Here is a 14,778-nt window from a genome sequence, read left to right as displayed (position 1 = left end):
ATTAAACAAAACACATAGATTAATATGTGTAAAACCTTAATGTGGTCCTCTGATTGATTGATTTTTTGAGTTTGTGTTTTTTGTGGGATTTGCTTTTTCATCAGAATTTAATAAAGTTAAGCTTAAATTGTATTTAATTTCAAAATATATTTATTTTAAAAAATACAATGTTATGTACAGAAATGTAATGTTATTAATCTGATGTATCATTTAATCATGACAATATAATAATATCTACACACCACAGCAGAGAGTAGAGTTATGTACCAGATCAGAGATGCATCCTCACTGAATCACTGTCTGATGAAAGAAAGGGAAATCAGGGTAAATACATGCACACATAGTACACACACATACACAAATATAAACACACTCTAATTGACTGTGTCCCTGCGACCATTGTCAAAAGGTTTTGGTGTGTTTCCACCAGTGTTTCCAATTATTTCACTTAGATCTGCTGCCCCATCATCGGGGTTACATTGTATGTCAGTGCGTTCCAAAACCTATATGACCATTACAAAATAATTCATATCACAGTTTTCTCATTTGCTGTGGCAAGGTTTGGTTAGGGTTAGGGCCCTGACTCCAAGCTGACGGCTGGCCATTAGTCAATGTTAGGCCATCAGTGAGCATCTGTCACCCTAGTTTTTGAGATATGTCCTATGCTATTGGCAATAGTCAGCCCTTGTTGAGCCTTTGCAATTGTTTTCTCTAAAGATTCAGCATGTTGACACGTCGTCAGAGATGACAAAGCCCATCGGTGAATGATTTGGCAATTTAGCTCAGTGCACAAGAAGAAAAACAAAAGTAAGGAATGCAAACAAAAGTCTAAAGTCAAGAGGGCGTAAGATCGAAACAAACTTGTTATATAAGGTAAGAGTTTTTTATCGTCTAGCCACTGAGCTCTTTAGCAGAAGCTGTTTGTAATTGTTTATGTTATTGTTTGTTAGTGCACAGTAAATGTCCTTTGTTCTTTCAACATCGGGTTGTGCTTTTAATGTGCTAACTGGCTAACTGGCGTCTTAAATCCGTCCTGCTGGTCCCCTAACCCTAACCCTAACCCTAACCCTACAGGTGCAGAACGTACATGCTGGTTGGCTGTTGGCTGTGGTCTTTGCGATGTGTTCATGTGCAACTTTCTGGCTGAGTCACAGGTGATGCATCAGCTTGCCTTCATTGGCATTAGTTCTTTGATGTTGGTTTGATGTGTCTGGGCCTTTCCAAACAAAAGCGAATTGGTTAAGGTCAGGGATTAATTAAATGATAATGTGAAGAAACTATGAATACTGTTGTTCTTATCAGTTTTTTTTCCTTTTAACCATGTTATGCAAGTACTTTTATATAAAGCTTTTTAATGCAAATATATTGTATTTTGTAATGAAGGGTTTGCAAAGGTAATGTAGCTTGAACCTCAATTACATGAACCAGCCGGAATTATCTTGTTATTTTGCCATCGTACCTCTCAAAACTTAGAGGAAACATTTTGTAAAATAGAAATAATTTCTAGATTCTATGTATATCATGCATTAAATTCATATTAAATGTAACAATTGTATGAAATATTTCCTATAAAACAGTGCCTTGCCTAAAGGTGAGGTTTTTTTCTAACTTTGAATAAAACTTTTATGCTTCCTCCCACAACATGTAGGTTCAGTGTTTATGGTTCATTTGCAGGTAATTTTCCTACAGTCAAATAGTGACTTAATTGGGTAATGCCAATATTTACAGCCATTTAAAATTAAAGGGATCGTGTTTTCTTTAATTGTAGTCATGAATTTATCATGGCTTCTGAATTAGTTATGGTCAGCAGTGGCGAATATTTAATTTATTGGAACGTGATTTGCTGACGGCATCTGATTTCTTAACACCCCCACCAGCCCCCCCCTTTTTTTTTTCCAAAGTCCCTCGATTGTTGGCAGCTTCTATGACATTTTAACTTTTGAGGGGGTAGTGGAGGCTTTGTTAGTAAATCCATTAATATATAAATGATGAAACCTTTACCTGCTCCCAGTTGCTTTGGCTTTCATGTTGTTGTTGTGTTGTTGTTTGGATCGTAATCAGGTATTAATGCCATTCTGTCTGAACTCAAAGATGGCAGGCTGCCTGGTAATTCATATGCTTGTTCTCTGATGGCATCTGTCGAAGTGTGCTCTCTGCATATTGGTACATACCCTATGGGAAATTTCAATCCAGCCCCAGACTGAGTGGGATGTAAGCAATTTCTTAACTGGGACACTTGCGCAAAAACAGAAAGAACAGAGAGAGAGACGGCGATAGATACAGGGAGAGAGAGAGGGAGAGAATAAGTTTGAGGCCAATTCTACTGTGACAAGCAGTGACAGAGGGAAGAGGGTTCAGTATACTGCCTGGCTTTATTAATTTGGGACATATGCTCCTCACAAACAAAAAGTTGCAGCATGAGAGAAAAAGAAAATGTGAGTCTTGATGGATTTTCATAATAGCCTGATTAGTGCCAGCACTTGACTTCATCTGAAATTAATCAATATAATATTTACAGACTATCTTAATTAGGGGAAGGGAAGCTTTGTCAAAGCAGCGATGATGATATCAGATGAAAAGAGCCTGTGGAGGAGTCTGCGCTCTCGAGAAAAATATGGCTGTTGTAAAGTTCCTGCAACTTTCTTCTCAATGGCCTCGAGTTATCTGAAGGTGCATGGTTTATGGCAACTGACAGGAGGTTATCTTTGGTACAACTACTTAACTGTGATAAGTCTGCAGAAACAGCTAATATGGGGCTTCTGGAGCTCTCAGCTGGTTATCTTTGGAACTTTGTACTCGTCAATACCATACACCCTAAAAATGAATGCATAAAAACAATCAAAATTGTCTCTGGTTATAATTTTTCCTGTCTTTTCTCTTCTCATTACACATAAAAGGTTTGGTGGTGCAACACAAGGTCAATGCTAGCAATGTACATCATGTCATTGCTGTGTCAGACTTGCATTTACTCAGATGAAAAGAGAAAGTATGCTCACTGAAAACAAAGATCACAATAGGTTTTTATCCAGAGCACAAACAAGGCACTTCAGCAGCCATTCAAAGTCCAGGTAGGGAAAAACAAATGTTATAATAAATAAATATAATAAATGTTCTGAGTTTGTCTCACCATGGAAAATGTGTTTTCCAAAATTAAACACCTAGCTAAATTTTAATGAAAAAAAAAAAAGCCAAATATATAATATTAGATTTCAAAATTGTTGAAATCCGCTGAAGAAGCTGAAACAAAGAATGAGCCACTGTGAAGCGTCGGAGTCCCGTTAGCAGCTTACCCAGTAGCACAGAAACATAAACACCCAAGTCACAGAACAAGCGCCACACAATGAGGGACTCTTGTTAGCAGCTAACCCAGTAGCACAAAAACAAACGCACCTTAAGCCGAAGAACAAGCGCCACACAATGAGGGACTCTTGTTAGCAGCTAACCCTGTAGTACAGTAACATACACAGCCCAAGAACAAGCCCCAGTGCAGCGACGGACTCTCGCTAGCAGCTAACTCAGTAGCACAGAAGTATATACCCCAAGCCGAAGAATAAGCTGCCAGGCAATGACATATTCGTGTTAGCAGCTAACCCAGTATCACAGAAACATACACAGCCCAAGCCCAAGAACAAGCCATGATGCAGTGACAGACTCTTGTTAGCAGTTACCTCAGTAGCACAGAAACATACACACCCCAAGGCCAAGAATGAGCTACCATGCAGCTACAGACTCTCGTTAGCAGCTAACTCACACAGAGACATACACACCCCGAGCCGAAGAATGAGCCACCATGCAGCGACACTCTCATCAGCAGCTAACCCAGTAGTACAGAAACACACACACCCCAAGCCAAAGAGCAAGCCGCCATGCAGTGACAGACTCGTTTGCAGCTAACCCTGTAGCACAGAAACATGCACACCTCAAGCCGAAGAACAATCCACCATGCAGTGACAGACTCTTGTTAGCAGCTACCCCAGTAGCACACACAGTCTATGGTAGCACAGCACACACCTCCAAACTGAAGAAGGTGAGAGCCACTGTGTCGCAACAGTCTCTCGTTCAGCAGCTTGCATCATGTCAGCTGTTAGCTGTGATTGTGACATAAAAGATTTTTATTCATGTATTTTTCAGAATGGAAGAGCTAAGAGAGCTTGTGGAACATCAGGAACTTGTCCCGCACACACAGGATGAACGCAACACCAATAGCTTTCATGTAGTAGGGGAAGGGTTATGATAAATATGACTCCAGTGGATCATCGAGCCATGATTTCAGGCCTGCCCAAAAAATCCTGGACACATAAATGATGAAAAACTCAGTTTAACAGTCTAGCTCAACAATGCAGTATTACACAGTTTACTTTTTTTTCCACGTTTCAGCAAGTGCTTTGTGACATGTATAATGTGTTTAGAAAGAAATTACAGATTTTGCTTTACTTTAACAAATAAGGTGAATTTGAACTGCTGCCATGGAGTCTTTGTGGGATATTTCACTTAATTCTCCACCTGAGGAGCCAGAAAAACAGAGACAGGCATCTGAAAGTACATTTGTACGTTGTGGGCCGTTTTCCACTTATAGGACGTAAAAATTTTGCTGCTTCATATCTTGAACTGCATTCCAGACAGACAGACGACACCTTAGTTCCCAAACTCAACCATCTCCAAAGGATGACTCAGCCTTACTGGCATCAGCGCTCCCAACTGAAATCAGGGAGGAGGTGAGGTGCATAAATGGGAGAGTGTGACTGCCAGTTTGAACATCATCAGGTTGAATACCGGGAACATTTGTAGGGAGATTAAGACAAATTGCAGTAATGTTTTGCCTGTTTAATCTTGCAAAATGCCAAGGGTTGTAAGGCTGATTTAGCTTTGTGTGCCAAACAAACATTAGCAATGTGGTTGTGATTTTCGTTTGTAATCCAATTAGTACTGACCAATTACATTTGAGCAGGTTGGTTGGTTTTAAAAGAGGCAAAACACATTGACTGAAGTGCAGTTTTGGAACCTACCCAGCTGGCCACCAACTTTGATAGATATTGATACTTGGGTGAATTTAGGTTGTGATGTCAGGTGACCAAAATTCAATGTCAGGACAACGTCTAATGCCAATGTCAATTTGACGGAGAATACTGATAGCATTTGATGCTGATATGCGTCCCTTTGGTTATGAGCTAATTGGTTCCTATGGGACAGGTATGAATGATACACAAGAGAGAGTGAATGCCTCGTGCTTAACAATGAAGAGAAGTTGCTGTAACCCTAAGTTGGGATGTGTTAGTACTGTCTTACCGTGTTTGTAAAAATTCAACAAAGAAGAAGAAACAAATGTTGTAGCCCACTTTTTACCAAACGTCTCATGCCAATGTCATCTTGAGATAGAGTAATGACATTTAGTGGTATGGTATGGAAAACCATCATCTGCAAGCCACTATAATGTTAAGAGCTACAACGTGAATATCGTCAACCCAATTTTTATTCCAACCAAAATTTAACATCTGCCTAATATAAGAGTCCAGTGTCTTTCTGACATCATAGTGACATCTGGGGCTAGCTGTGTATTGTCTGACAATGTTGTGTTGTGACAATGTCCGGACCTGTGTTTAGTTGTCTATCGAACTTTAAGCAATGACTGGTGCATGAAGAGGAAGACTTGGCCCGGATGTCCGTTCGCTATAACTCCAGATCTTCCAAAATATTGGCTATTTATCCCAGAAACTTTTATTGTCATCAGATGATAGCCAGCTGGTTTTGAGATTGGAATAAATACAACTTGGATCAGTCTATTAGCTGAAGGCACTGAGATGAAACTGATTGTTGAACTCTTCATCTAAGTCTGTATTAAAAGCACCAGCATGTCTCTGAAATGTTCATACTATTCTTTTAATGTACTTTTTTCCAGGTTAATTATGACATTCAGATGATAGTTTTGTAGCTAACACATTTAACAGGTATCAACCAAAGAAATTTTGCCAGCAGAATCATTACACGTGACCAAGTCTTTAAGGTGAAGCTTTAATATACAGCGATGCGACACAATGGCATCAGTTAAAAACTGTAAAGTGAAAAGCTGTCATCTGGGAGGATAATGATTGCAAAACAATTTCTACTGAGCAAAATCCTTGTGATCCATCCTGCAAAAATGATGAATTATGATTTATTTTGACAGCTGTAGCTATAATACACAGACCCAGTGCGTATAGTATCCACACGCTTTTCACAGAGCTCTCAGACAACAGGGTAACTGCTTGTGCAGTCTTTGACATGGCACTTACAGCCGAGACACATTCCTGCTTACAATCTGGCTCTTGTCTGACAGACCCTAAATGTGCTGATAAATGCAAGAGTCTGAGCCCATCGTACTTTGCTTGCCCCTATCAGGGAGCCCATGAGTGCATGCTCCAAATGTCTGGAGCATAATTATAACTCCATGTCTGTCAGACCAGCAAGCAGGACTGTTTTGGATGTTTCTGTGGTATTTTTTAAACACTGATATCTCTGTGTATGTCCAGTATAAACTTCCAATAAGTGTGAGGATGTTGCGTTGTGAGCCTCGCCAAAACACAAACTGCCACTGAAGCCATGGTCAACACTTTGCAGCCTTTACGTCAGGTAGGTTGCATTTAAATAACATCTGCGGACAATTTGAACGTGGCATGCTACTTGTAAACACAGCTGTGAAAACCCAGTGACCAAATACTGAAGATAACAAACCTCTGTCAAGAGAGACTGATGGGGTTTCCTTGAACTTCCAGACGTTGCTCTGTTCGAGGTTGTTACCTGATAAAGATCTGATATCAGGCAACAGTTTGAATGTATTTCACCTTATAATTGCATCCGTCTGCTTGGTTGGAGCAGTGTTTTTAGGAAGCAATTTTGTCAGAAAAGGAAACATGGACATTAAACATGAATGTTAGTTGGAATGTCTCTGTTTTTAGCTGCTGTTGGCCGAGGGATTTACAAAATGCTTTCTCGTCCAACATTGGCAACTAAGTTGACGTGTATGTAGCATGTGATGGCAGTTTGTCAAAAGGTGCCCTCCTGTCCGCTTACTCTCTGCATGCTTCCCTCCCAGTCTGTTCCCAACTGTCCATCATAACCAGTTGCTATTTTAATTGGACCAGCCTCCTGCCTTACTCCCAACCCCCCCCCCCCCCCCCCCTGCTGCAGAACACTTAATCCCTCCACTTATTCCCCTTGATTGCTTGCAGTGTTGTTTTCTGCTTTGATGTAGGGCATTCAGCCCATATGCATTACTCACTGAGGCTGCTTTATACAACTACTGAATACAATGCTTTTTCTTTACATGAATACTTAACAGTTGTAAAAGCTAATGAACTGAGATTAGTCTGTTAAAGTCAAGGTGATGCCTCTTAGCATTAAAGAGTAAATTGAAACTAATGGGGCTTCACTTAGAACAACTTTTATTTTTGACCTCAAATTATAACGTTAAATACCAGATTACTTAAGTTCTGAAGCAGAACTAACACTGCTATGGTTCACATCAGCCAAAATGCTTTGGGCTCAAAACCCTCCATATTAAGGCTGCATCAGCCAGCTGGATATATATTACAGGTCAAAACGTGCCTGTTTGGAATAGGTTGACTGCTTGGCCTCCAGTATTGCTGCTTGCAGCTTTCGCAAGAATCGCTCATCCAAACAAATTTACGCTCGACACTGCACTTACATGTGAACAATACATTTGTCATTGCATCCCCAAGCAATGCTAGAGAATACATATTATTTGGGTGCAAAGACATTTTATGGAATCAAAGCTATCCAGGAACAAAATTGTTTATTCCAAAATTAAGGGCTGATGCTTGAAATCTTTGAGTTTGCTACAATGCAACATCTCCAGTCTGTCTTTCTTCATCTGTTCTTGGATGTACTAAAGCGAGCGACAGAGCGAGCTGTACCCAGCATATTATCCCATAGTGTGACAGTTAATAGGGGTCCCCCCTCAATGCACTATACAATGCGAACTTCTGGCAGTTGTAATGCACTATTAATAAATATGTCCTGCAGATCTCAAAAGTTCGCACTTAATACTGCACTTTCTTGGGTCCTTAGAAATTTACGAGAGTTAAACTTAGATGTTTGAGTGCAAGCGAATGCAGCAAGAGATAACGCTAGACAGCAGCTCTGAGCTTTCTCGACAGCCTCTCCTGGCCACAAACAAAAACTGCTGATGGCTTTTTTTCCTTGCTAAATGTGTGTGTGGGGAGTGTAGGGAAGATATATATATACATATATATATATATTAGGGCTGTCAAATTGAACTCATTAGATTAGTTTTTAGAATAACTTATAGTAATGTATAGCCTATAATTTAATGATCTGTCATGGCCAAATGTTAGGCTACGTGATGCCACCTTTTGGTATTTCAGTTCAATGCTTTACTTATGTGCCACAATAATGTGCTTTTTAAAATATAAATGCCTTAACATGGGGGCTTTTTCAATCGAATAAAAATTGAAGTTAAAGTGATTTCTTGCATTTAAATAATCTTATACAGTATATATTTCGGCCACCCCTTAAAGTCTCCATGCCAGTAACACCCTCCTGATGAACAAGCACCAGACAATGACAGTCCTACAAAGGCCCCGAATTAGATCTTGAAATGGACCCCCAGATGCTTAAGGCCGCCCCTCAGGATAAGGTCTGCCAGAAATAGTGCCACTACAGTCCCGCCACATGGTAATCAAATTTTTGTGTTGTGTTACAATACAAATTGAGCTATTCAGGAAAGTCTAATTTTAACACATGCACACATGCACGCACATGCTCATTGTATAGCTTGCACCTGTCAGAAGTAGTCAGACACAATTAAAGGATATACTGCTTGTTTGTGGTCTCAATTTTTTGGCAAAGAAAGCCACTGAAATATTTTGCAATTTGCATGCAGTAATTAGTTTTTTCTCTCATATAACCTGTACAATACATTTGCTTTAAAAAAAAAAAAAAACTATTTGTGATAACAATAAACCAATGGGCTTGAGTGCCACAAACAGGGGTGTAGAAATCAGAAAAATATTGTTGTTATATGGAACTTCAATTTTATTTTTTTAACAACTTTAAAAAATATGGAATAATGTAAACCCATCCTTTAAAGGCCCGGACACACCAAGCTAACGGTCAGCCACTGGTCGATGCTGGGCCGTCGGTGAACATCCACGGCCCTTGTTGCTGCAGTACATCCCACACTGTAGCACAAGTCTGCTTTTTTTCCACCCACTGATTTAGCATGTTGAGTTGGTGTATGTGACTGCAGAATCCATTGGTGAATGAAATCACTCTGATTGGCCGTTCATCTTAGCATGAGTGAAGGGAAATGAAAGTGAGGAAAGTAAACAAAGTGCTAAACTCAAGAGGGAGTGAGACCAAAACAAACTTGTTACATAAGGTAAGATTATTTTTCTTTAGCCACTGAGCTCTTTAGCAGAAATGTTTCCCAATGGTTGGTGTTATTGTTAAGTGATGCACGCTAAATATGCTCTGTCCTTTCAACATTGAATGATGTTGTTAATGTGCTAACTGGCTAACTAGTGTCATAACAGTCTTCCTGTTTCCCTTTTTGAATGACGATTACAGACTATGGCAGCTGCTGGTGTGTAGAGATATTTTCTCTCATGCTGGTGCAGAATATAACTGCTGGTTGCACATTGATTGAAGTCTTTATGATGCGTTCATGTGCAACTCTCTGGCTGAAACACAGGCAATGTGAGGTAACTTTCATCGCAGTTAGTTCTCTGAAGTCGGTTTGGTGTGTCTGGGTCTGTTGAACTGTAGCACAGATTCATCACAATTTTCTTGATGAAAACACCAGAAATGAATACACAGACGGTGTTGTGATGATAATCAGTGTTTCTAAATGTTTATTGACATCTCATGTCATCAAGCTGTCAAACAGCTGCAGTGTTGCAAACTGTAGTTATCTCGCAAGACCTTCATGCATGATACATTGCTTTTGGTTTTTCTGTTTTGTTTTTCCCTCCATGTTGATTAACAGACCACAGGGATTTCCTGGCCTCATCTGGCCCTTCATACTGTATGACCTCCTTCTGAGTTTTACTCCTCCAGCAGGCTGGACAGAAACTCCGCAGACCTTATCTTTCCCCCTGTGTTCATGAGCAAGAGCCTAAGAGAAGGGGCAGTCAAAGGTTAGAGGGGAGACGACTGACACCATCTGGCAGTGATTATGTCTCTGATGAGAAGCTGAGATATCATATGAGATGTGCCTTGAATGTGTATTTGTGTGTTTGTGATCTGTGTGTGTGTGTGTGTGTGTGTGTGTGTGTGTGCAGAATACCTTGTAAAACATATTTCTAATTATTAGTACCGGCCTGTGCTTAGAAAAATGTCAGTTTAACCATTTTACGCACACTGACTTAAACAAAGTGACATTTTTTAATGCCCCACAGTTTAATTCGTAAGCATGAGGCTAAGAAACACTTAACACAAAATCTATAACGCTAAAGAAACGTTAATCCCTGATGGCCCTGCATGTTCAAATACACAGATAATCAGACTGATTAGGTGTGACTGCTGTGATTCATGGGATATGCATATCTAAGCACCGCTCAGATCAATTAGCCTCGAGCACTAAACTGACCTTTGACTTGTATAATGGGACCCTCATTCGGCCCTGAGGGTCAAAGGATACTCAGAGGCCCACCTGTGTGGACAATTAAAACAGGAAGCTTGTTTTCAAACTGAAACGCAACACCTAAAAGATCATTTTAATGTGCAGCAGCAGCTGATGGGAAAATCTGACATTATTGCTTGTATATTTATTTGATTCAATATAGCATACTTTGAAATGGTTTAATTGCCTCTCTGCTGACTTGAGTTAGCAGTTATTGAATCATTCATAATGCTTTCCAGATCTGCAATAAGATGTTACAATGCATAAATAAAAACGTTTGCATTGCCAGGTTTGGATGAAAGCCTTATTGCCTGCATTAGGTTTCACAAACCTTAAAACATATGAATATTCATGACCCAAAAACATTACTGAAAAGCTGATCACTTTTTTCCTGGTAACTTAAGATCCAGACATTCAGGTGATTTTTACTGGGAGCTAAATTATCTGCAGAGGTCTCTTCCCCTTCCAAAAAGCAGCTTTACTACCAAAGCAGTAAAGTTGCAGTGTGGAAAACCAAAACAGCAAGCTGAAAGACCCTACAACATTTACTTGTGACAAAAGAAACTATGATGGTAAATGTTTTCTGTGGGTTCATCACTAGGCGCAACCCAACTCAAGACAATATCACACACTTACCAACCAATAGGGTTTCCCTCTTACTGTAAATGTGAGCTCACAACCTGGCAAGTTCTCCGTTAATGCAAGAACAGTTTTGATCATGATTGATTCAAGCAGCATTAACAAATGATTTATCAAGCCTTAAATGAATCATTAGTGGCAAAAATGTTGTAAATATTTTGTAAGATGTTGCCTATTGTAAAAATGTAAAAATGTATATACTTCATTTTCTACTCTGTCCTTTGCCTCCACTGTTTTCATGCTGTGCTATGTACCAAAATTTCTAAGAGTTGGTTCCCTTCTTATTTACGTATCGCTCATGCAATCCGTTTTAGTGTAGTCTCAGAGTAACACTGACCATGCCTCCCACATTGGCTTGTGTTTCCTGCTCTTGATGATCAAAGCTGAGGAAATGGGCACTGCCAGGCTTGCCAGGGCAGGGCTACCAAGTGACTTACTGTATGTTTACAGACACGGGTTATTAACAGCAGGCTCCGTGCTTTTGCTGGGTGTGTTTCTCTGAGAGATGTTTGTTGAGGTTACTGGGTTGATAGAGACCGATGATGGATAAGTGTACACAGCATAAACCATGCTCATATGTGAACAAACACATATTGGGGGGGGGGGGGGGGGGGGTTGATAATAGAGTAGCATGTGTATCTTGATGATCAGTGTTTCACAATATTCTGACGGCAGCAAGCTTGAGAATTTTTTTTTCCATCTATGAATATTCACACAAGAATTAGGTATCATCAGACAACCAGTGTGTCAGCACCCAAATGACTTGTAAAGGCCAACTTTGCTGACATAAAACCAGCTGACTGCCAGAAACAGACTTCCAGAAAACCATCTGCATACTCGGACATCATCATCATTTCCTGTGTTTGTTTACACTAGCTGTTCTTCCAGAAGAAGGGGCTGCTGTGTGTGAAACTGTGATTATCAGAAATGTCAAAGACTATCAAAAATGTCTGTTAATGGCCTTAATTTTACACAACGCTGTGCCAAGACAAGCCTGAAGTGAAATAAACCATTTAATGAGTCTGCCAGCTATAGCTGATTTAGAGTATACATGCAGTATAGTGTAAGCAGCCCAAAACTTGGAAGACATCAAAGCTGGAGAAGGCAGTCTAATTTTAGACGTCATTGTGCAAAAATCCCATAGTAAACTGCTTATTGCAATTTGAGTGGTCTGAGAGAACACTAATCACAGGTTATTTCAGAGAGAGGATGCTCCTGTTGGCTGTTTTACAAATACAGATGTGTGTGCACATCCCTTCTGTGAAAGCCTGATTCAGTGATGGAGAATCCTGCAGAGAAAGTTACTATTCTGGCATTGGAAACAACCCCCTATGCTGCAAAGCATCCATAAAACAGGAAGACGGACTTATCAAAAAAGTACAATAAACAAACAAAACCCATGTCAGTGTTGGTGAATCATGTCAGAGATGGTGCTGCTAACCAGAGCCAAAGGCTTCAGCTTCATGTTCATATATATGTAGGCCTAGCTGAAGTTAGCCAGTGCTGAGAGGAGAGCAGGCTACAGTTCTAGAGACTGACCCCCAGTCAGCAACCGCAATTAGCCAAGCTCCAGCACTGAGGGACTGGACAGCCCAGAGTCATCGCTGGATCAGCAAACTTTCTATTGCTGCCAATACACAGGTTAGACCCGGTGCTGCCACTGGCCACCAGCCTGCTGTAACATCCAGCAATGAATTCGAGCTGCTGCTATCTGAGCTGTCTCATGTATGGTCTGATAAATGTGGAGAGATAGAGCGGAGCAAGGAGGGGCTGAGTGAATGCGCTGTGTGTAACTCTACAGTTAGATAAAATCAAATAAGTCAGTGTATGGGAAATGTGATGGCCGCACTTGCAGCCACACAGCTGCGTTAAGGTCTGTCCCCTGGTGGCACCCACACTTTGGTTTCTTTTACATTTGTAGTTCATTTTTCTCTCATTTAGCTAATCTTAATTACATCTCACATGACAAACAAATAAATGACAACACATTGGATTTTGTTTCATACATCATACTCATTTTATTTTACAGTTTTGACAGTACATTAGTTTCTATTTGTAGCACGCACATTTGGTTAACTATTGTACAGTCATTAGTTTCTTTAAGTTGTTCTAATTTTCATTTCTTGAGTTACCAGTGTGGAGGTGCTGCTCCTGAAGGACATCTGGCCACGCCTGAGCAAAGGATGTGCCCCAGAAACTGAAACTATTAAATACAGGAAGTGGCCAATTGGGCCGTACCAATTCCTGCCACCTCATAGGGAGAAACTGTTATTTTTCCGTTTAGTTATATTGTTTGTTTCTCTTTATTATAAATTTAGTTTTGGTATTTTTGGTTTGGTTAATTTAGTTGAGTTAACCTTTTTTGGGGGGAATTATTCTGTTTTGTTATTTATTGCTTAGTTGGTAGTGTTTGTCTGTCTGTCATCCCTCTTGTGTCTTAATGGTCTGATCAGCCAGTATATATGTTCCCCACTGTGTCCACTTCGTAAGGTCTGTTGGTGGTGTTAAGGTTGCTTCAGTTGAGTTTTGTTTATTTGACCTCTTTTATGGGCCCAGAACTTTAGTTATATATTTATCATTTGTACCTTTTTTTTTGCAGTATTTGGGTGAAATAAAAACCTTTTTTTTGAAAACCACCTGAGTCTCCTCTTGTCTGCCAGCTCGGTCCCTTACAGGAAACACTGGGTTACTATATGAAGTGTGTGCTGTATGAGGCATCTGGTGTGAGGGGCTTAGGACAGAGGAGGGGGAGAGCTGCAGGAGGAGGATGTATTTTCAAATTCTGTTGTTTTTTTTTTTAAATTTTGCTCCTCCAGATTTTGGCCTACCACAGTTTTAAATTAGAGAACATACGAGAGTCATTGCAAGAATTAACAGCTAGTGAATGCTAAAACAATGTATACACAGTCTTCACACACATATGGCACACAACACAATACATATTTTTTTGTAATTGCAAAAAATATATATCTTATTTTAAATCTTTCAGTGTTCAGTAGCAATGATACAGTATTTCCTAAAAGATGCACAATACCCAGAAATCTGTTAAATAAAAATAATAAAAAACAATAAGATAAAATAATATAAATAAAAATTAGTAATGATAACAATAATAGAAAAAAAAATCCATTTTGCAGTGAGGTGAAATACAGAGCACACAAAAATAACATAGGATACTTAAAACATAATGAAATACATGAAAAAGAATAATATAAATGTGCTAATATTATATGTTAAAGCCCTAAAACCTACCACATGATCTCGCATGAAATACAACGTACATCAAGTCACAGCACCACCTAAAACCTAAAATACATCCTCACAATCATCAGCTACCAGGATTTCATCAACATCAAAGCATATATTGCAGAAAGAACTCTGTGACAACAAAGGAGTACCTGAACAGCCACGTAATAACTGCCCTTTGGAGCTAATTGTTCTCTAAAAGTCTGGTTTACAATTGAGATAACACTTTTCAAAGATACTCTTAACCTCGTTAA

The sequence above is a fragment of the Epinephelus fuscoguttatus genome, linkage group LG3 (genome assembly GCF_011397635.1).
Source record: "Epinephelus fuscoguttatus linkage group LG3, E.fuscoguttatus.final_Chr_v1".
Classification (NCBI taxonomy): domain Eukaryota; kingdom Metazoa; phylum Chordata; class Actinopteri; order Perciformes; family Serranidae; genus Epinephelus; species Epinephelus fuscoguttatus.
The sequence above is the reverse complement of the archived record's forward strand: the minus strand, read 5'-3'. Positions refer to the sequence as shown.